This window comes from Grammomys surdaster, unplaced genomic scaffold (assembly GCF_004785775.1).
Source record: "Grammomys surdaster isolate TR1022 unplaced genomic scaffold, NIH_TR_1.0 136, whole genome shotgun sequence".
NCBI classification, from domain to species: domain Eukaryota; kingdom Metazoa; phylum Chordata; class Mammalia; order Rodentia; family Muridae; genus Grammomys; species Grammomys surdaster.
This window is the reverse complement of record NW_021604594.1, coordinates 681,803-703,857: the sequence shown is the minus strand read 5'-3', so window position 1 is coordinate 703,857 and position 22,055 is coordinate 681,803. Positions and strand designations below refer to the sequence as shown.

Below are 22,055 nucleotides of genomic sequence, written 5' to 3'. Positions count from 1 at the left end.
GTCTGAGTGAATAGATGTTAATTGCCATATCACAGCAGCACGTACAACAGGAACTCCAGCAGGTAAGGAAAGCCTGGCTAGAAAGGCAGAGGGATGGCTGGCGGGATTTATGGAAGAATCTTGAAAGTGCTTTGTGGCTGTCTCAGAGTACATCTGTATGGCTGTGGGCCAAGAGCACCACAATTGAGAAGTCTTTGTAGACGTGTCCATGATGGAAACAACTGTCCATCTGAGAGGGGGATGGGAACAGAACGGGATTAGAAAGAACAAAATCTTACATCATGACAATGAGAGGAGAGGGTAGAAAGAGGAACAAGAAAAACCCATTTTTTTTTTCTGGATAGCAGGATCCAGGAACTCCATCTAAAAAATATTGCTGCATATGGCTTTATGTGTGGTGTATGTGCAGAATTGAGCTGTTATCCTAGAAGAGAAAAGTCAAAGCAGTGAAGTTCATCCTAGATCATGGACATATGGATTTGGACAGAACTAACACCCCAAAGAAAGTCTGTAAAATATGAATAAACAAAGACAATGCAAGGGTGTCTGTGTTAAGAGACCAGAGTGTAGAGCAGGAAGCTAGCTGCTAGGTTAAATCTCCAGACTGATAACAAGCTAGGATTCAGCCACCCTGCCATCAAGACTCTCATTTTCAGGGTTCACATTCTGACCTTTACAACAACTAGATAATCAGAAGGTCTAGTATGGATAGGAATGGCCTCCTATTCAAAGGCTCACATACTTGAATGCTTAGTCATAAGGGAGTAACCTTATGTGTGTGGTTTTGTTGGCCCTTGTTGGAGAAAGTGTGTCACTGGGGGGGGGGGGGGGGAAAGTTTGGGGTTTCAAAAGTGAAAGCCATGACTAGTGACCTCACTTCCTACTGCCTGGAGATATGGATGTAGAACTCTCAGCTATTTCTTCAGCACCAAGTCGGCCTGCATGCTGCCATGCTCTCCGCCATGATGATAGTGGACTAAACCTCTGAAACTGTAAACAAACCCCAATTAATGCTTTCACTCATAAGAGTTGCTGTGGTCATGGTGTCTCTTCATAGTGATAGAACAGTGACCAATTTGTAACCCTTTGACCTCCTTTTGTTGTCTAATTGCTCTAGCTAGAACTTCAAGTACTATATTGAATAGGTAAGGAGAGATTGGGCAGGCTTGATGCCCCAAGAGTAGGGGAATTTGAGGGCAGGGAGGTGAGAGTGGGTGGGTGTGGGTGTGGGGATGGGGAACAGCCTCATAGAAGCAAGGGAAGGGGGATGGGATAGGGGACCTGGGGGGGGAACCAGGAAAGGGGATAACATTTGAAATGTAAAGAAAGAAAACATCCAATTAAAAAAAAAAGTTAAAAAACTTGCATCCCTCCATCTAAATAAATGTTGTACTTATGTGCTGTAATAAACACTAATTTATAATCTTTTTTTAAAAAGAAAGAGCTGTTTATTTTTAAAGAATACAGAGATGAAAGAACAGATGTACAATAAAAAGAAATAGCATGCTTTATTTGTCCCCCCACCAAAAAAAAAGAACAGTGACCAAGACAGAGGATGCAGAGTATTTCAATGGATTATGTAATCAATGTAATTACATAATCACAGACGTGGGAGGAAGAAGGAGAAGCAAAAACACAAAGATGGTCCTGGAAGTTCAGGGGACTAGTTCTAAGACCTCAGTTTTCAGTCTGGGCTTGTGTTTCCCTGAAGGTGAGGACTTTTCAAAAGGGTCAGGGGAAAATTTCCAGAACTTCAATGTCTGTGTCTACTGTTTTCCGAAAGCCACATCCTAGAGAGTGTATCTTTGACAGAATCACTTTATTTGTTTCTGGTCTCCCCTCTCACAATTGTCCTTCTCCACTTTTGGAAAGAATGTTTCTCACTCATCCTGAAACTTTCTCAAAGGCATTTCACTATACAGAAACTTCTAGGATACCAGACAGAAGTAAGTATTTAAATGACTTTAATAATGGACTATAGCCGGGCGGTGGTGGCGCACGCCTTTAATCCCAGCACTTGGGAGGCAGAGGCAGGCGGATTTCTGAGTTCGAGGCCAGCCTGGTCTACAGAGTGAGTTCCAGGACAGCCAGGGCTACACAGAGAAACCCTGTCTCGAAAAAAAAAAATAATAATGGACTATAAAGTCCATTAAAGTCATATATATATCTGCCAACAAAGCAGAGGGAGACTTCATATACAGAAATGATAAAATATTAAAAATAATTTTTGATGATACATTACATAATTCTAAAAGGATTATTATTTACAGGGGGCAATTAATTGAGGGTCTTTAGCACAACAGAAACTCTTACATGCCCATATATTCATTTATGGTACAAAGCTTCTCAGAACTTACTATTTCATACTGTTCAATGTCTGTCTGTCTGTCTGTCTGTCTGTCTATCTGTGTTTGAGACAGGGTCCCATATATCCCAAGCTGGTCTGGAACTCACTCTGAGCCATGACCTTGAACCTTTCACATCCCTGCTTCTGCCTCTCAGGTGCTAGTAATAAGGTACATGCCAGTACACCAGCTGAAAGGACTACTTCATGTACAAAGTATTTACAAGAGATTACTGCGGTGAGCGGCCAAGTATTTACAGTAAGCTGGACAGAGTGCTCTGGGATTGTGTGTTACAGTAAAGCATGCATAGAATATCTTTTTTCTTGACAAGTTTCTTTTTCTGTGTTCCTGGTACACCCTGACATAAAGGTCCATACTTAGGCAGGAATCTGGGGACTAGGTAGCCACTGGCAGACCAGATGCAACCTCCAAGATCCTTCATTCCAAACCTTGACTTGGCAGGTGAGGGATCAGAGACATAGTGCAAGAATTGTAATAGAGCGAATAGGTCCAGAATGGAAATGAAAAAGCAGCTTCATCTGTTAGAGCTCTTTCTGTCCCCTCCTATACCATTATGACAGGTTGGGGAAGGTCTTCTTCCGTTCTTCCCGGTAACACCACTTTCCTCTTGTCCCAAACATAAAACTTGCTTGACTTGAATGATAGTGAAGTTCTCCTGTGACTAAATTCCAGGATATGGCCCTGACCATCCAAGAGGAAGGTGTGAGGGGTCAGAAGGGCATGGCAAGTGTGAGGAGCACGGAGATGGAACGCATCTGAAAACTGTTAGTACTTTCACGAGTTAGGGTGATGCAAGCCCTGTAGCACCACTTCCAAGGCAATGACCTCTCGAATCATGAGTAGATTTGCCAAGGACAAGATCAATATAGCACAGAGGAGGGCATGCTCTTGATGATGTTTGGATATAAAACAGGATGCATTCTGGTACATACTACAATAAAGATAAGACCTGAAGACACTGGCATAAATGGAAAGAAGCCAGACACAAAAGATCACACATTATATAAATCCATTTATGAGGCATTTCCAGAATATACAAATCCATAAAGACAAAACAGATTAATAGCTGATTGAGAACAGAAGAAAGGATAAAGTGAATGACAACTAACAGGTATGGATTTTATTTTAGGGGAGGTGTGTGAGAAAATTGTTTTGGAGTGAAATAGGATATTCACATAACCTTGTAAATATACTAACAACCATTGAATTACATGTTTCTAAATAAAAAATTTTACAGTGTATGAATTATATATATATATTTTTGGAAGCTTGTGTTTTTATTCATGGCTCACCAGTCCCCCTCCTGTCCAGGAGGGTGAGGTAAGAGGGGTGGGTTTTAGTCTAGGATGATGCAGACTGCAGCTGCCCTTTGTAGACATATTCCAGCGCAGTGGCAATGGTGCGCATGTCCAGCTCGATGCTCCGAGTCCAGTTCTCTACATCCCCAATTTCCTTAAGTGCCTGGTTGAAGTTCTCCACCATTCCAATCCACTGGCCTGTCTGCTTGGCAAACTGGGCAGCCTGGACCTGTAGGGTCTTCACCTCATGGTCCAGCTTTCTCTGGTTCATGTAGGCCTGGGCCACACCCACGTTGAGGTGATCCACCAATGCTTCGGTCAGGCAGGTCGCTGCAGTGATAGCCTCTCGTCTCCTCTTCTCCTGCAGCTCCTTGCGTTCGTTTTGCTTGGCCTTGTGTTCTTTGAGCAGGCGGGACAGCATGGTGGAGTCTGTCTGGGTGTGGGCACGACGAGCCCCTCCTTAAGGCTTTGGGAGCTAGACTATGCCTTGGCTCGCCGAATTATATCTTTATTTAAAAACAGAATGAGCTGGGTGGCAGTGGCACACATGTTTAATCCCAGCACTAAGGGAGGCAGAGGCAGGCAGATCTCTGAGTTCAAGGCCAGCCTGGTCTATAGATTGGGTTCCAGGACAACAAGGACTACACAGAGAAACCCTGTCTCATAAAATAAACAAAACAAAAAACAAAAAACCAGGATGAAATGGATGTCAAAATGATCTATGGATGTATATAGAGGTGCATGAAATTAGGGAAAACATCTGACATTTCTTAATTACCTACAGCTCCAAAGGCATGAGATTCTTTTACAGTTATTTGGTCATTTAGGGCACACAGCAACCCTGAGAGTTAAGTATTACTTTCTTCATTTCATGGCTGAAGAAACCATGGCTTATAGGTATTGCTTTGCCAAGAATACATAATAACTAGTCATTAACATAACTAGTTAATGCCACAGCACAATTAAAAACAAAGTGTTCTGTGCATGGAGCACATGATTTTAATCCCAGCACTTGCAAGGCTGAGGCAGGAGGATCACAAGATAGAGGCCAGTCTAAGCAACATAGTGAGTTCCAGACAAGCCTGGGACACATAGCAAACATTTTTGGTTTTTGTCTTGTTCTGTTTTTTGAGACAAGGTCTCATGTACGCGGGCTCAGAGCTTTGTTCATACTAAACAGTCACTTTGATAACTGAGCTACATCTTTAGCCCTGAGATCGTGAGTCTAGATAGATATAGACTCAGGTCTATTTGGCTTTACAGACTACTATTTGGCTACAGCATGATGCTTCCCATTAACTTTATATAAAAGAAACCTCGTACTTCCACATGTTCTCCCTCATTGTGCCTTCCACAGCAGGGAATACACTCAGAAAATAACATCTGATAGCTCAGCAGTTAAGACCATGTGCTGCTCTTACAGAAGACGCAGGTTCTGTTTCCTAGCACCCACATTGGATGGCTCATAACTGTCTGCAACTCCAATTCTAGGAAAATCTGGTACTCTCTTTTGACTTCCTCAAGCACTGTAGGTACATGATGCACATACAAACAAATAGGCACACACACACACACAATACACATACATTTTAAGATAATCAAAAAACAATATCTACATGATTATTAATTGTCACCTCTGCACATGACATCCAGAGAACCAGCTCTTACTAGTGGCAACCACATCCTAGTTACCAAGCTCGTCTTGCTGGGGTTCCCAAGTTACACAACTCTCTCAGAGCTTCTCTTTGGGGCCTATCTGATCACTTCTGCCTTACCTGGGAATGGTGGCACTCATCTTCACCAACTCTACAGTCCCATGTATTTCTTCCTCAGTGTCCTCTATTTTCTTGATATTTGTAACTCTTCTATGGTGACATCCAAGTTCTGGTGACCCTCCTGGCCTTGGACAAGTCCATCTCTTTTACAGACTGTTTGGTCCTTAAGACTAATTATCTTTGTGATACATGTGACTGCTGAGAGCTTGCTGATGGTGTCTATGGCCCGTGGCCTATGACCCATTTCATGACTGTCTCTCAACCCCTTCGTTACAATGTCATGACTAAAGGAACCTGTCACTAGCTGAGGCTGCTTCCTATGCATTTGGTGGAGCTCTGTGGGCCTATCCAGGTAATATTCTGTCTGTGACATCCACCTATGTGACTTATGCCAACACAGCCATAGCAGATGTAGTCCTTTATACCTTCACTGCCCTAGTTACCCTCTTGCCTGTCTTAGTCATCCCCATTTTCTACAGCTGGGTCTTGTGGCCATTGGGAGGATGTGTATAGCTGCTGGGCCACAGAAGGCTCTCTCCACATACACCATTCACTTCTTAGACATTGCTATTTTCTACGACACTGTGGTTTTCACCTATGTCCAACACATGGATCTACTGGTGATAAAAATAGCCAAGTAGCATCTATCCTCTACACCATAATAATACCAATGCCCAATCCCTTCATCTACAGCCTTTGCAACAAAGAGGCAAAAGGATCCTTGGAAGGAACTTGGGGATCAGCATCATGTCCTGTTGAGCCTGTGAGGTTGTCTGATGGAATGAGGAGGCCAGAGTATCTTCCAAATCACATTATGGATTGACCTAACAGGTTCTGAAGAAGATGGAATTGAGGAAGACAGTAAACACCATATATTTAATTAATGAAGCATGTTCTTATCCATTATTATACAGAACCTTTGCCACCATATAACAATAATCACAGTCTATAAATAAAGGATGTGTGGCTGGGCAAAATAAGTTAATCATCTGAATTCATTAAGAGGGTATATATTTAGGATGGCAAGATGGCTTAGGAAGTATAGCTTCGGGCGGTGGTGGTGCACGCCTTTAATCCCAGCACTTGGGAGGCAGAGGCAGGCGGATTTCTGAGTTCGAGGCCAGCCTGGTCTACAGAGTGAGTTCCAGGACAGCCAGGGCTACACAGAGAAACCCTGTCTCGAAAAACCAAAAAGGAAGTATAGCTTACTGCCAGAGGTTTCAACCTAAGTTTAATCTCTGGGTCCCACCTGCATGAAGGAAAGAACCAACTATAGAAATTTGTCTTTTGATCATCCATGACACCGTGATTCAGACTCATAAATAAAAATAATATTAAAAAAAAAAGAGAGAGAATGTGTGCTCAGCATCAGAAGTACCACAGAAAACAAGGGGTGTTTCAGTTACACCACAACTACACTCAGTCTCTTGTTTCTGTTTTATCTTGTTTTGTTTTGTTTTGGAGACTGAGGCATCACTTTAGCTTGAGTTGTCCTAGAACTCATTTCATAGCCCAGGCTCAAACTTCCAGCAATCCAATGCTAAGATTGCAAGCAAGAGTCAGCACTCCTGGCTTAACAAATTAAGTCTTTATTGGCTTTCCCATCATAACTCCCAACGCAGACAAAGGACCACACATTGCCAATTTGCTACCAGCTTAGTAAAGAGGGAGTGGGCAAAGGGCAGCCCAGTTCTTCCCACTAGAAAAAGAAAGAACAGCAGGATAAAAATATCTTTAATGTCTTATTGCAGCTGCATTTTGCTGACGTGTCTTATTATAACCATCAGGTTGCAGAAAACAAGGTCTTTCTAGATTCTTCCTGCTGATTGGTTCCCACCAAAACTGACTTTGCCACAAATTGGTGTAGCCAGGGAAATGATTTCTATCACTTGAACTGAGCAGTAAAGTAGCAAGGAGCATTTTTGGAATGACTAGAAATTGTTACAAATAAATAATAAAAAGCGCTTAGAGTAAGAACGTAAACTGCCCAAGCCACATCAGCCTCAGGATCCTGCATTGCTGGATTTGTTTTCTAGAGAACTGAGAGAGTCCACCCAGGGCGTGGCTCAGTGGTAGAGCTTGCTTAGGGTGTATGAAGCTCTCAGTTTAACCCCTAACATCACAATAAATAAGTAAACTTCTATATCAAGAGACTTCATCTTGCCTTTCTGTTTTCTGGAAAGATGCCTGTGCATATCTCGGCTGCCAAGGGTGTGGGATGTGGGGCTTATGTAGGTGTGTGTGAATGGTGTTCGGGCAGTGACAGCATTATGTAAGATGCTGTGCTTTAGAAGATGACTCAAACCTTTTTTAATATTTGTCATCTGTATTTTATACATATAATTTGTAAGCAGTAGTGTTGTAGAGAATTAGGCAAGTGAAGATGAACTCAAAGATCTAGCTGTGGGCAGAAACCCAGATGAGAGGCAGGTTCCCAACTGGGCTAGCTGTGCACACCTTTAATCCCAGCACTCAGGAGGCTAAGGTAGGTGGATCTCTGTGAGTTTTGAGCCCAGCTTGGTCTATAGAGTGAGTCTCAGGGCATTCGGAGCTACACAGTGGGACCTGTCTTGAAAAACCAAACCACACCAAAGGAAGGTTCCCAAATCAATACAAAGTCTAACTTGAGCTGAGGCAGCTATAGCACAAAAAATTGGGTTATTGTGATTTTTTTTCCAGATCTAATAGAATTTATTCTAAATAGAGAGACTGTAAGTAAACAAGGAGGCCTATCATAGGAGCAAGTATGAAAAAACATTAGAGAGTTTCAAGTGAGACAAATGACTAAGGAGGTAAAGGATTTATCCCCCTAAAGGAAGTATGATGTAGCCATTCAAAGTATGTTTCAGAAGACTGTATCAGAACACAGAAAGACACATCTGGAGTGCAAGTCAAGCACCCAGGAAAGTGAAGAGCCCCGTGTTCGTGTGGCCTTCCCAAACCCCCTACCTTGGAAATGAAGGCAGGAAGACCAGAAGCAAAGCGAACTCAAAGTCAGCCTGGGTTACATGAGAACCTGTTTAAAAAAATAAAGGAAGAAAGAAAAAAAAGAAAGGAAGGAAGGAAGGAAGAAAAATAAATCACAAAACACAAAAAGTAATAGTTCTATTGAATTGGTAATACAGTAAAAGAACTTTTAAATTTTTTTCTCAAAAATTTTCCAAAACTTTAAAAATTAGCATCAAAATTAATTTTGATATTTCTTGTAAAAAAAATATGGCCAGCAAGATGACTCAATACATAAAGGCAACTGCTGTCAAGCCTAATTATTAAAATGCAATGCCAGGAGCTGCACGGTAGAAGAGAACTGACTTCCAGAAGCTCTCCTCTGACCTACACACCTACACACATACACTCACTCCTACTCAAAATGAGAAATGATATAATACATAATTATAAAAATCCTTTCCAGGATCTTAGTAGGCACATTTCTCCCTTTTAAGATTTGCTGAGGATCAAACCCAGGGCCTTGTGGATGTTAGGAAAGCACTCTGCCATTAGGCCATGTTCCTTACCTACATTTTTAATTTTTATGTGTATATATGTATGCCTGAATATGTGTATGTATGTAGATACATGCATCATATGCATGCCAAAGCCTGTGGAGGTCAGAAGTTATCAGATCCCCTGAAACTAGAGTTACAAATGTTTGTGAGCTGCCTGTAGGTGCTAGGAACTGAACCTAAGTCCTTTGGAAGACCAGTAAGCACATTTAACTGTTTGCTCATCTCTCCAGTCCTGGCATTTCTGTCTTCTTTCATTAACAAATAATCAATTCCTGGTATGTTTCACATTCCTTTAACTTTAACACATATCTTTAACATATATATACATATATATGTGTGTGTGTGTGTGTGTTTGTTTGTTTGTTTTTACAGTTTTACATATGTAGTTGCTTTACATACCGAACACTCTGAAGTGGAAGTTTCTGGTTTCTTTGGAGACTCAGTTGTGTCATGTGATATTTTTCTAGAAACTGTCTTATGAGAGGTTGCTTTTCTGAGGCAGACACATGGAAGGATGTTTTGCTAAGAACAGACAGGGCATGTCTGGAAAAAGGGCATGTGATGTTTTGCTAAAGTGGATGCTGGAGAGAACACGTGATGTTTGGAAATAACCCAGTAGACAATGGACAGTATTGTGGCATTGGTTTGCCTTGCCAGTCTTTGCTAATCTTCATTTGACGCTGCTGATGCTGTCTTCACTGATGATGCTGTGGCATTGGTTCACCTTGCTTTCTTCACTGATCATTGTTTGCTGTGACCTTATAGAGAGAAATGCATCAAAGAACATATTCTGGCAGGTACTTGCTGTTTCCTCAGACTCCAGCCGATTGGCAGAGCCTCTCAACTTCTTTTGGATTGAACTGCCGTTGCTGATTGATGCATGGTGTTTGCAGGAGGCTCAAGCTACCTGCTGCTGATTCATGTGAACTGAACTGCTGATATCCTGACAACAAAGTTTGGAATCACCCCAAAGAACTATTTCTTTTTTTTCCTTTTTTTTTTTCAGGGAAGATCGAGAACGCAGTCCCCCACTACCACAAATTATGCAGTCGAGTTTCCCGAATTTGGGGAAATCACAGGGGTCAGCACATCTGGAGTGCAATAGATAAGCCTCGCCCTGGGAAAACCACCTTCGTGATCATGGTATCTCCCCTGCCAGGTAAGTCAAAGAACTATTTCTAACCAGGTCCACATCCCCCTTTGCCCTATTACCCTTTCCTTTCCACTACTTCTAGTGGGTGGTGGCCTATAAGGTTAAAGCATTTAAGAACCCTTATTAGAGTAGGTTTTGAAAAATCTAACCCTACACCACTCTCACCCTCTCTTGCCCACTACTTTTCCTGAACATCCTTCTCATAAATCTCTCATGTTCATGTCTATTTGTTTTATTTGTGACCCGCTGGGATTAAACCAGGGCTGTCTGTGTGACCATGGGTTTGGAGTTATCTGTTTGAGTCTGGTGGGCTCAGCAGAGTGTGCAAATTTTAAAACAATGACTTCTGTCTCCCAGAATCCATCAATAGCCAACGGATCAGAAACAAAGAGCAGGATCCTGTGAGTTCCTTCCCTTTTCTTGACTGATTGGCCTAGTCTCATGGTTCCCAGCAATGGTGACTACTAAAGTGCCCCCAGTGACACACCTCCTAATCCTTCCCAAACAGTTCCACCAATTAGAGCTCAGGCACTCAAACATGAGCCATTCTCATTGAAACCACCTCAGGAGGTAATTTGAGACACATCAGATATCTCTCCAGGGGAACTATAATCTGGTAGTGATGTCTGACCCCTTTTATCTTGCAATAGTACCATCTCAGCCTATGACTTTCAAGGTCACAATGGTGAGGGAAATAGTCAAGACCATGAAGGACCTATCCTGAACCTGGCTTATACTACTTTATTCCATGTCTGGCCAAAACCTGTTTTGCAGTTTTGACATTACAATAAAAATGACTGAAAGATATCAGCTTCCCTTTTACCCAGAGAAAAAAGAGAAAAATGAAATTCAGTTAACACTTAAGTTTTGTCTGTTACTGGCCAATCTACCAATAGATTAAAAGTGCCATCTGTAAAGGGTAGTAAAAGACCAGTGGAGGGACAGAGAGATGGCTCAGTGGGTAAGAGCACTTGCTATAGACAAATTGTAAGCTGCTATGTGGGTGCTGAGAATTGAATCTGGGTCCTCTAGAGAAACAGGCAGTGTACCTAACCACTGAGAGCTATTTCTCCAGCCCCTGTAGGGCATTTTCTTAATCTGTGATTGATGGGGAAGGGCTCACCCCATTGTGATAGTGCCACACATGCGCAGGTGGTCTTGGGTTCTATAAAAAAGTAGGCTGAATAACCAAAAAAAGCAAGTCAGTAGGCCACACCCCTCCATGGCCACTGCATAAGCTCCTGCCTCCAGGTTCGAGCCCTGCTTGAGTTCCTGTCCTGACTTCTTCCAGTGATGGACTACAATGTAGAAGTGTAAGCTAAAAAAACCCTTTCCTCCCCAGCTTGTTTTTGGTCATAGTGCTTCATCATTTCAACAACCAAACTAGGAGAGTAAAAGACTCCATCCCAAAGGAATGAGCCAGAGACCATTTAGTAACGTAGAGTACCCAACATCCTCCTCAGACTTCTTCATTCACATACAAGCACGTGTGCGCAGACACACACACACACACACACACACACACACACACACACACACACGCACATACACACACATATACATATACACACAGTGGGACAGGGTGGAAGGAGAAAGAAAAAATCAATTTAAAAGTTTGGTAAACCCACCAGTGGAGTAAGTCAGAAATAAAGTACTAATAAGCCAGACAGTGGTACACACTTTTAGTCTCAGCACTCAGGAGGCTGAGGCAAAGAATCGAAAATTTGAGACCAACCTAGGCAACATGATAAGACCCTGTCTCAAACAAACAAAATACACAATGATTCTTGGAAATTTTTTTCCTAAAGTAAAATGCCTGGTATTTTACCTTTACCCTTAAATGTTTGTTTTGGTAAACTAAAAAAGAAGAAAGAGGGGAAGATAATTCAATCCAGAGAGCTGAAAGATACAGAGAAATAGAGATAGAGAGAATAAGCTGAGGATGAAACTTAGTGATGTAGGGCTCTCCTAGCATGTATGAAACCCCATGTTTGATCCCTAACACCACACACACATACACACACACATACACACACATACACACATACACACACACACACACACACACACACAAATTAGGCTTCAAACATAATACAAAGGCTTAATTTGATTTTATATTTGAATGCAACATAATGTATTTTGTATGGGTGAATATTTATGCTCCTAAAACATATTTTAAATATTGACATTTATTTTCTGGTGTAATCTTGCAACTAATCATATTTGTTTCTTCAATTAACTTGAAATATTTGGTAGAAAAAAATATTTTAATGTTGTGAAACTGTCTTTTCAGGGAGAAAACTTAAACATTTGAATGTCTTTCTTCTTTGTTCAAAGAAGTCTAAACAAGTTAAACCAATGTCAACAATCTGTGGTCCTTTTTCCTCAAAGTATTAACTAATGTCAATTCTCAGCTTATTTAAAGTAACTCAAGGCTCTCAGTTCCCCTGTACAATAAGGAAAACTTCTATGTCTGTGTATATATCTGTGTATGTCATGTGTACAGTGTCTGTTGAGGCCAGAAGAGAGCATCAGATTCCTTGAGACAGGAATTACAGGAGTATTGTCAGCTGCCTAACATAGGTTCTGGGAACTATAGGTCTGGAAGAACAGCAAGTGCTCTTAACGACTGAGCCACCTCCTAATTCTTTTTTTTTTTTAAATGCCTGCAAGTCCTCTTTTTAGCTCATCATCTGGCATATGACAAAAGAATCCTCATTTCAGGGCAATATTGTTTGAGTCAATAACTACCCCTTGAGCAACACAGTCCATACACTTCTTCTTGGGAATTGTGGGGGGGTGCCGAGGAAGAAGGATGAAACACACAGGGAACCTGCTGGCTGTCTGCCTCTGTGGGCATCTACCACAATATCCCTCTTCCTATTTGCTGCGCAATGAACAAATTAGGAAGATTATTGTTCCAGAACCACATCAGTACTTGGAAGGTGGAGGCAGAGAGATCAAGAGTTCAAAGTCACCCTTTGAACTCTTTAAAGGATATATCAAGTTCAAGACCAGCCAAAGCTACAATTAAAAACAACAACAAACAAACAACCTAACTCCCGATTCCACCAGAAATCACTCTAGGTTCTCAACCACTCCCTGATCCCCGAAAGAGCTCAGATGTGCCCGTGTGCTGTCTGTGCCACTCTGGCTCTGAGGGGCTGGCTCTGTCTGTATCTATCTGACTCTGCCACACAGCCATTTCTTGTCCTCAGCCCACACCCCTCAAGGACTTCCTGGAGCCTTGCCAGAAGTGAAGCTCTTCTTTGGCTTTCTTTGCTTTCCAAGCTTAGAGAAGTTTTCATTAAGGCTTTGAGGAAAAGGTAGGCACTGGGGAACTGGCTCTGACTGATCACATATTCGTATATGCTTGTGGTTAAGCCATGACGTTCTGCCCTGGGTTATTGATAGTTCTAGCTTTTGAAGTTCAAAAGCTTTTAATCACAAAGGTTTTATCTCTGCCTTCAGTTTCCAAAACATATTTGAAACCTCAAAGGCCAGAGATTGACTTTTTTGGTATCTGCACTATGCTACAACTGTACCCTTAGGGCCTGTTGCCAAGAGGTCCAGTTTGGATGAGGAAAGCAGACTGAGCAAATTTTTTTTTTCAGGGATAAAAATCAGTATCTACTATGCATAATTGTAAAGATCCAGAGACTTGCTCAATCGTTGCACCTTTACTTTTTAATGACAAGCTCCGACAAATAGTATTTTGTATATGTGTTTCAGGTTTGATTGTTTTCCTCTATAATTGAAAACAGTTGTCAGACTCACTTAAATTCAAAAAGGATCAAATTTACAGTTTTGGCATAGTAAATATCTCAGTTGTAAAATCATTAACATCAGCATTTTATTTTTTCCACTTTCCACTGACTTTTATAAATAAGGGCAAATATGCTAAAAAATGCCAAGTAATTTCAAAACATTGCCATATTTAGATAGCAAAAAATGCTTGAAGAAAGCTACGGGCTGGCAGGTGGTAGACCATAAGGTAACTCGATATAGCTGTTTGTTTACTGAAATGGGAAAAGTCGAGATTCAATACAGAAGAGAAATTCAGAAGTGTTGGATGCAAACATGGTGCAGCGTGCTGCACACACACCTGCAGATCCAGCACTCAGGAGGCAAAGGCACGAGGGATGTTCAAGGATGTTCTCAGCTATGTTCAAAGTACGCACGGACCACAGAAGACTCTAACTCATAGAGGGGAGATGGAGCGAGGGTGTCCGGTGAATATCTAAAAATGACAGTTACAAAGATGTTAGTCCATTATCTGCATTTTTATTCATTGTTTTTCTCACCTCTCACTCATCCTTATAGTCCTTAAATATAATTGTAACCTTTTTTTGAAATTTATTTGTATGTATGAATGTTTGTCTGCATGTATGTATGTGTACCACATGCATGCAGTGTCCACAGAGTCCAGAAGAGGGCCCCAGATCCCCTGGAACTGGAGTTAAAGATGGTTGTGAGGCACTTACATGGGTGTTGGGAACTTAACTTAGGCCCTCTGAAAAACCAGCAAGCACTTTTAGTTACTGAGCCATTTATCTATTTCATTCATCATTCCAGCCCTGAAATATTTGTTTTGAGGAAATCCAATTTATTCATTGTTATAGACTAAAGTTTTGTTCTCTTCCTGCAGGACTGAAGAGCAACCAACAGATGGGACCTCACAAAACTGAAAAGCTTCTGTATGGCAAAGGATATACCATCGTTCAGACAATACAGCAGACTACAAAATGGAAAAAGATCAAACATCTGATAGAGGACTCATATCTAAACTAGAGGAAGACTGAAGAAACAAAAACAGGACAGCAGGATAATCCAATTTAAATAATCCAATTTAAAAATGGGGTGCAGAACTAAGCAGAGAGTTCTCGAAAAATAAAACACAAATGGCTTAGAAAGTAAAACTACTTGGAGATTTCACCTTATACCAGTAAGAACCGCCAAAATCAATAAAACAAATGACAGCACATGCCATGAGGATGTGGGGTAAGAGGAACACTCACCCACTGCTGATGGGACTTGTAAAACCACCATGGAAATCATTATGGCTGGTCCTCAGGAAGCTGGGAATAGATCTACCTAAAGTATCTACATCCTACTACAGAGGTATTTGCTCAACCATGTTCATTGCTGCTCTATTCATATTATCCAGGAAATGGAAACAGGGTATATATCCACCAATTAATGAATGGAAAATGAAAATGTGGTACATTTATAGATTGGAATATTATTCAGCTGTTTAAAAAAAATCGTGAAATTTACAGGTAAACAGATGGTGCCAGAAAGAGAAAAGTCATTCTGAGTGAAGAAACCCAGACCTCAAAAGACAAATATTGTCTATTTTCTCTTATGTGTGGATGTTAGTGTTTAAGCCTTTGATAGGCATTGGACAATCCATAACCACAGAAGTTAGGTATAGGGTAAGGAACTAGGGAGTAAGGGAGATTCCCTCAAGGGTACAGAATAAAGTTATGAAGAGACAGGGAAAGAATGGAACAGATTAAATAGACAGGGGGATGGGGGGCAGGTAAAGAAGAGAATGAGGAGAGGGCCCCTTAAGGATCATATGGAATACTACTACAGTAGTAGATTCCTAAAATAAATACATATATGAAGGAAATCTAAGTTTAGTCACCAGATGATGGAAGAGACAATGCTGCAAGTAGGTATTTCACCAAGTAAAATCTCCAGCGCCAGGAATGGGTTACATCTCGTTGAGTCGTTGGCCAAAGGAGCCCCATGGAAACCCTCAAACATCTCAGATTACTACTAAGACTCTTGGTTGCTCTCCACAAACTGATGGTAAGGCCCTATTGCTAAAGGCAATATTTACATATTTTATTTAACACAGAGAAGTCAAATTGGTGTTAGCATCCGTGGTACTGGAAAGTACTTTGTATGCTACCAGAGGAGAAAGGTAATGATCAACCCCACTCTAAACCCTGCAATGTACAATGATGACCTGCCTAGAAGATATGCCGGTGAAATAGTGGCATAAACACTGTGGGAGGAAGCAAACACTATCTGATTGGATTTGAGGCCTACTCCACTAGATGTAACCCATGCCTAAAGACTGTTCCAGTGGCTAAGAGCCTGAGACTGGAGAGGCCAAGGGCCTAGGGGAAAACTAAATACTATTGTTTTTGCTAAAGGAACATGGCAATACTACTACTTCTGATGACATTTGGAGATAACCACAGATGAATGCCTTACTCATCCTGTATCAGAGAAGCATCTTCTTTCGATAGATGGGAACAAAGTGACCCACAAGTGGACAACGTGCAGAGAGACTTTGGAACACTCAGTCCTAAATAGATTTTCTTCATCCAACTCCTCCTCTCAAGGAACTAAGTGAAAGAAGAGGTGGAAAGAGTCTAAGAGCCAAGGGGGATGGATGACTCCAAGTAAACAGGACTGATGCACATATGAACTCACAGAGGGGCTGCCTGCACAGGTTCAAACCAGATGAGGACCCAGTGGGGAGAGAAGAGAGTGGAGACATGAGCTCCCGCTGTTCTAATAAAGTAGTTGTCTACAATTGATACTCTCTTGCAATGGGAATTTTTATTTTCTCCAATGAAGTCTCACTGAGTATATTAGACACACCTCAGGGTAGGCCTCATGCCCAGGAGTAGTTGGCCAACACAAAATGAACTCAGTGGTTATTTTGTAGACTTTCTGGGTCATATCACTTTTTTGTTTGGGTATTTCTTGTCTTATTGATCTTTTGCTTACATATCTTAGTTTCTGCTTTCATGTTTTGTTTTGTTTTTCCGGGATTTGTTTGCTTTTCCTTTTTGTTGTTGGTGTTTGTATGTCTGTTTGTTTGTTTCTTTCTTTTGATTGTTTTTTAAAGAGAGAAAGGGCATGAAATTGGGTGAGTGGGGTGGGGAGGATCTGGGAGGAGTTGAAGAAGGGGGAAAGATAACAGCAACAATCTTAGCAACAATGGGACCAGAGAGGAAATATCAGTCACCAAAGCAATCAAGGACAAGGAGCACATGTCAGAGAATTTAGAACATGGATGACAAACTGATTTTTGGGTGCAGAGTCCAAAATCCTGTCATAACAGTCACTGGAGCTTGAATGGTCCCTGAAAGGATGTGGCCCAGGATAGAACCAGTACAAACCAACCAGACTCTCTTCAGAGGAAAACCTCTACTCGCCTTCTGTCCCTCCTCATAATGCCTTGCTTATGTGAACCTCTGTAGAGCATTTTTAATACGATTTCAACTTCTAAACATTAAGATGGATATGTTCATTGATATAGCTTTCTGGAAAAGCTTGGTAATACATCAGCACAGCTTTTAATATATTTTATAATTTCTGACTCAACAATTTCTCTTTTAAGAAAATAATCCAGAAAACAAAGATTTAGTCAGAAATAAGTTTATTGCAGCATATTTATAATATTATACATAGCTATAATACTTAAGTATTCAACAACTGAAAAAAATTAAATAAATAATGGTATAGTCATGCAGCCATGAAAATAATTGGTTTTGAAGAATTAATTTAGAAACATGTCTGAAACAATAGTGGGCAGGAAAGGCAGGTAACTGTATCATCTGTATTGCATAAGCTTTATTTTATTATTTTTAAATGAGCAAAAAACTGAAAAAGAATAACAGAGTGTTAATAATGGTTGCCTCTGGATGGAGAGACCCAAAGTTATAAGTACTTATCCTACACTAAGAAGAGCAAAAATGAAACAAAACAAAACCACCCTTTGATACTCTCTAAGTTACCTTTAATTACATTTTTCAAATTGTATAGCCAGAAAAACAAAAACAAAAGACGATTACCCAGTACAACTTTCTCTGCTGTTATCAGTAGAATAAGTAGCCTTTTAAGATGTAGGCAAACTGCAAAGCAAGCTTGTTTTGTTTGAGACCAGGTATCAAACTCACTTTGTAGCTAAGGATGAGTAGTGATCCTCCTGCCTCCACTTTTCAAGTCCTGAGATTATAGGAGTATGCCAGCACATCCAGTTTCTGCAAAATCCTTTATAGTACCCCTCTAATTCCATTTACCAGTCCTCTAACCGGATCTCTGGCTATCACACAGGCTAATATGACTGAGTAAAATGTGCAGAAGCACAAGGCATCCTTCTTGGATGGGAACAGTTGGGATGGGAGCAAGATGAGTACACAGAGTCCATGGAAAATAGGACTGAAGTGGAGCAGTCCAGGACAGATTCCCAAATTCAAAATCATTCAGAGACTCAAAATCACTGTCAGACTCCAAGGCTTCCTCAAGAAGAGACTTCATACCTCAGCCCTAAAGGAAAATGGTTGTTCTCTCTGACAGAGCACAAAGACTTCAGACACTAACCCCCTGCAGCTGGGGTTAAAATATATCCAACAACCACGAGGCAGAGTGGAACAGAAGCCAACAAACAGACTCATGAAGATATACCTAAAAGAGTTTTGCCTGCAAGCTTACAATGTTGACAGCTTATTCTCACTAAACACAGGCAGCTTGTGAGTCTTCACACACTTTAAAAAGGCACAGAGATCAAAGAGACTGTAGCTTAGGAGAGATTAACAAGTCAATGGCTTTTCCAATATGGAAAGATTTCAAGTTTGAAGAAGGAAAAGATGGTCAACTGTGGGAGTCTTGTAGTCTGGAATTTAAACAGCTATAAGGTACAGTGGGTTGAGGGAGAGGGGAAGAGGTGCAGTGGTAAATGTTACCAAGGTAACACTGTATTCATGTATGGAAATTGTCAGTTGATAAGTTTCTTAAAGGTACAGTGGTATTAAGAAGGGGTACTGTGGATAAGAAACAGCCATGGCTAAAAGAGGAGCAATTAGGGCATCATTCCCTACCTTCCAACCTGATTGTCACGGTGCACAGAAGAAGGGCTGTGAATCCAGGTGCTCTGTTAAGAGCAGGAGGGAGCCAGGTTGTGGCCTGTATAATCCAGCTGCTGAGGGGCTGGCTTTGGTGTTTGATACATAAGAACATTTCCATGCCTCCATTCTGTCCTTCCTAGAAACAAATTACTATGTACAGATTACCTCCTGGGCCAAATACGGTGATAGCATCATGGCCAATTTCCCTACTTTGTCTGCACTCTACTACAATTTTCAGCAATATACAGCTCACATAATAGCCTTTAAAGTATCCAAATGATCCAACAGCCATAAACAAAAATTTTAAATTGTCTACAGTCATGCTTATAAATGAAATTTTACCAGCAAATCAAGTTTAACAAAGCTTAAAAGTTGCCGGGCAGTGGTGGCACACACCTTTAATCCCAGCACTTGGGAGGCAGAGACAGGCGGATTTCTGAGTTCGAAGCCAGCCTGGACTACAGAGTGAGTTCCAGGACAGCCAGGACTACACAGAGAAACCCTGTCTCAAAAAAACAAACAAAAAACAAAAAAAAAAGCTTAAAAGCAACGCTGATCTTGCTAAAGTGTAATAGGGAGTCTCCTTGGTTCAGCCACTCTCTTCCATGCTTATGACTGTTCCAGAATTCCCTATCCCAGACCCTCAGTCTTGTAGAAATTTGAAACCTAGCCTCTGCCTGCACTAGGCAGGAAAAGAAACTCATAACCCAAAAGCCACCTACCTCTACCTATACTGCTGCTGCCTGTCTTAACCCTGTTTTCTGATGTTTGCTTCGTGGTCCTGTACCTCAGTTCCATATATATATACTGTTATATACATACCGTTCCACGCATCTATCAGCTTTAACGGTTAATTCATAGCTAGTCACGTTTCATTTACACCCCATCCACCCTGCCACCACAGCACTTACAAGCAAACTTCTCATCATGACTTTTCAACCATGAAGCATTCATTCCAATACACTGCTCAAATTATAAGACTGCAATTATAGACAGGCAATGGTGGCACACATATCTAATCGTAGCACTTGATGGACAAAGTCAGGAAGTTCTTAAATTCAGATCCAGCCTGCAATATATAGCAAGATTCCTCAATGGTGGCATATGCCTATGACCCCAACACTTATATGCAGAGGCAGGAGGAGTATCAGGAGTTTAAAGTTATCCTCGGCTACAGAGAAAGATAAAGGCCAGTCCGGGTTTTGTTTTTGTTTTGAAATCTTATCGTCCAATATCTCAAAACCAACTGAACAGGCTAGAAAGAAGGCTCAGTGGTTAAGAGCACTGACTCTCTTCCAGAGGACCCAGGTCAATTCTTAGAACCCACATGGCCGTTTACAACTGTCTGTAACATCAGCTCCAGAAGATCAGACATCCTTACACAAGATGCAGGGAAAACACCATAATGCACATAAAATAAGTAAATTATTTTTTAAAATGTAAAAAAAGCAACCATACCAAAAAAAAAAAAAAAAAAAAAAAAAAAAGAGGGGGAGAGAGAGAGAGGGAGAGAGAGAGAGAGAGAGGCCTAAAACGGAAAAAGATCCTGTCTTGATACAAAAGGGGAGGGAGGGGAATTTTTGTCTTTTCCACAAAATCACAATTAAAAAATGATCATCCCTTTGTAACAAGCATTCTATGTTGAAATGTTCAATTATCTCACAAAATGTACTTTTGTGAGGGGAGGCATGATTGAAATATGGTCTCATGTAACCTAAGATGGCCTTGAACTTGATCTGTAGTTGAGAATACCTGTGAACTCCTGACCCTTCCTCCTTCTTTCTTCTTTCTCCCAAGTGCTGGGTTCTTAGGCATGCGTTGAGACTGCAATATTGGTCTTCCTACATTCTTTTCATATTGTAACTAATTTATCAAAGAAACTGGGTCATCTTAATAATGTAGTTCAGTATTTCCCCTACCTTATCTCTGTTTAAGTAATAGTTGAATCCAAAGGCTTAATCAGACTCAAGGTGGATTTTTTTCCTTGTTGTGCTTGGGGATTGAACAAAGGACTCCATACATGTGAGACAAGAATTCTACCACTGAGCTGTATCCTCTATTAGATTTTTTAAACTTCATGGGTGGTATCTCTTTATTTTTGTGATATCAATCATTGATGTTCAATGCCTAAAAGACCTAGGTATTAGGGACTCCACAATAATGACTTTTTTTTTAAAAAAAAACTACTTCATTTACCAGATGAAACGTTTCTACAAAGAGAAGCTCCTCTTGCCTACTTGGTGTCTAGTGAGCTATATTCTTTTGCATTTCTATAGTTTTGCACAGTGATCCATCTGACTTAAATGACTTCAAAGCTTCAAGGAGCAGAATCCTAGCTATCCTTTAATAAGCCCAGTACACCTCAAAGATGGCTTGCTGCCCTTCTGGCAGTCTACCTCTCTACTGTTTAAATGGTCACTATTATGATAGTGCTTACCTTCTTGACACATTAATTTATAGCCTCCATCACCAGAAATGGAACTCTTAGAAATAGGAGGAGCCTTAAGCCCAAGCATCTGAATCAAATGGTTATTGGACAAATATTTTCAGGATGAATGAAGTATGAAAGAAGTTGGGGTTTTATTTATGAGATCATTTTCATTAAATGGTTCGATTATAATGCACTTTACAAAGCAACAGAGAATGAAGAAATCATTACTGGAATGTGTTACCAGAACTGAAGGGTACCATGGGAAGTAAAAGTTGAACCAGAACCAGGTTAAGTGCTAACCGTGCTCAGCAAGAAGAGCTCGGGGCCTCAAAACTAGACAGAAGACATGATGAGAATCAGGAGGAGCCAGGGTCCTTCCTGAGGATTGTATCAGACCCTGGTTAGAGGTAGATAGTAGCTTTCTTGCAATTGGGTAGGATTCAATTGCAAATCCTCTTGCCTCTGTACTCATGCAGTGCCAGAGATGTTAAAATACCAGGCAGAGGAACTCTTATTTTCAATGAAGTGAGGGTTTAAAGCAAGTTGGATCTCCTTTGAGAACTGGAAAGATGGCTCAACAGTTAAAAGTCCTTGCTGTTCTTGCAGAGAACTGAGCTCAATTCCCAGCACCCGCATGGAAGCTTAGAACAGTC

The 22,055-nt window shown here is 40.9% G+C and overlaps 1 non-coding gene and 1 pseudogene across 2 annotated transcripts; both read right to left on the bottom strand.

Annotated features, from left to right (window-relative positions):
- Positions 1-3,623: 3,623 nt before the first annotated feature.
- Positions 3,624-4,154, bottom strand: LOC114617468 (annotated as a pseudogene). The gene has a single exon (XR_003710796.1). The product of XR_003710796.1 is annotated as a biogenesis of lysosome-related organelles complex 1 subunit 1 pseudogene (transcript).
- A 5,794-nt stretch (positions 4,155-9,948) lies between these two features.
- On the bottom strand, positions 9,949-10,112 carry LOC114617490. Its single transcript, XR_003710807.1, has one exon. It is a non-coding gene; the product is annotated as a U1 spliceosomal RNA (small nuclear RNA).
- Between the last annotated feature and the right edge of the window lie 11,943 nt (positions 10,113-22,055).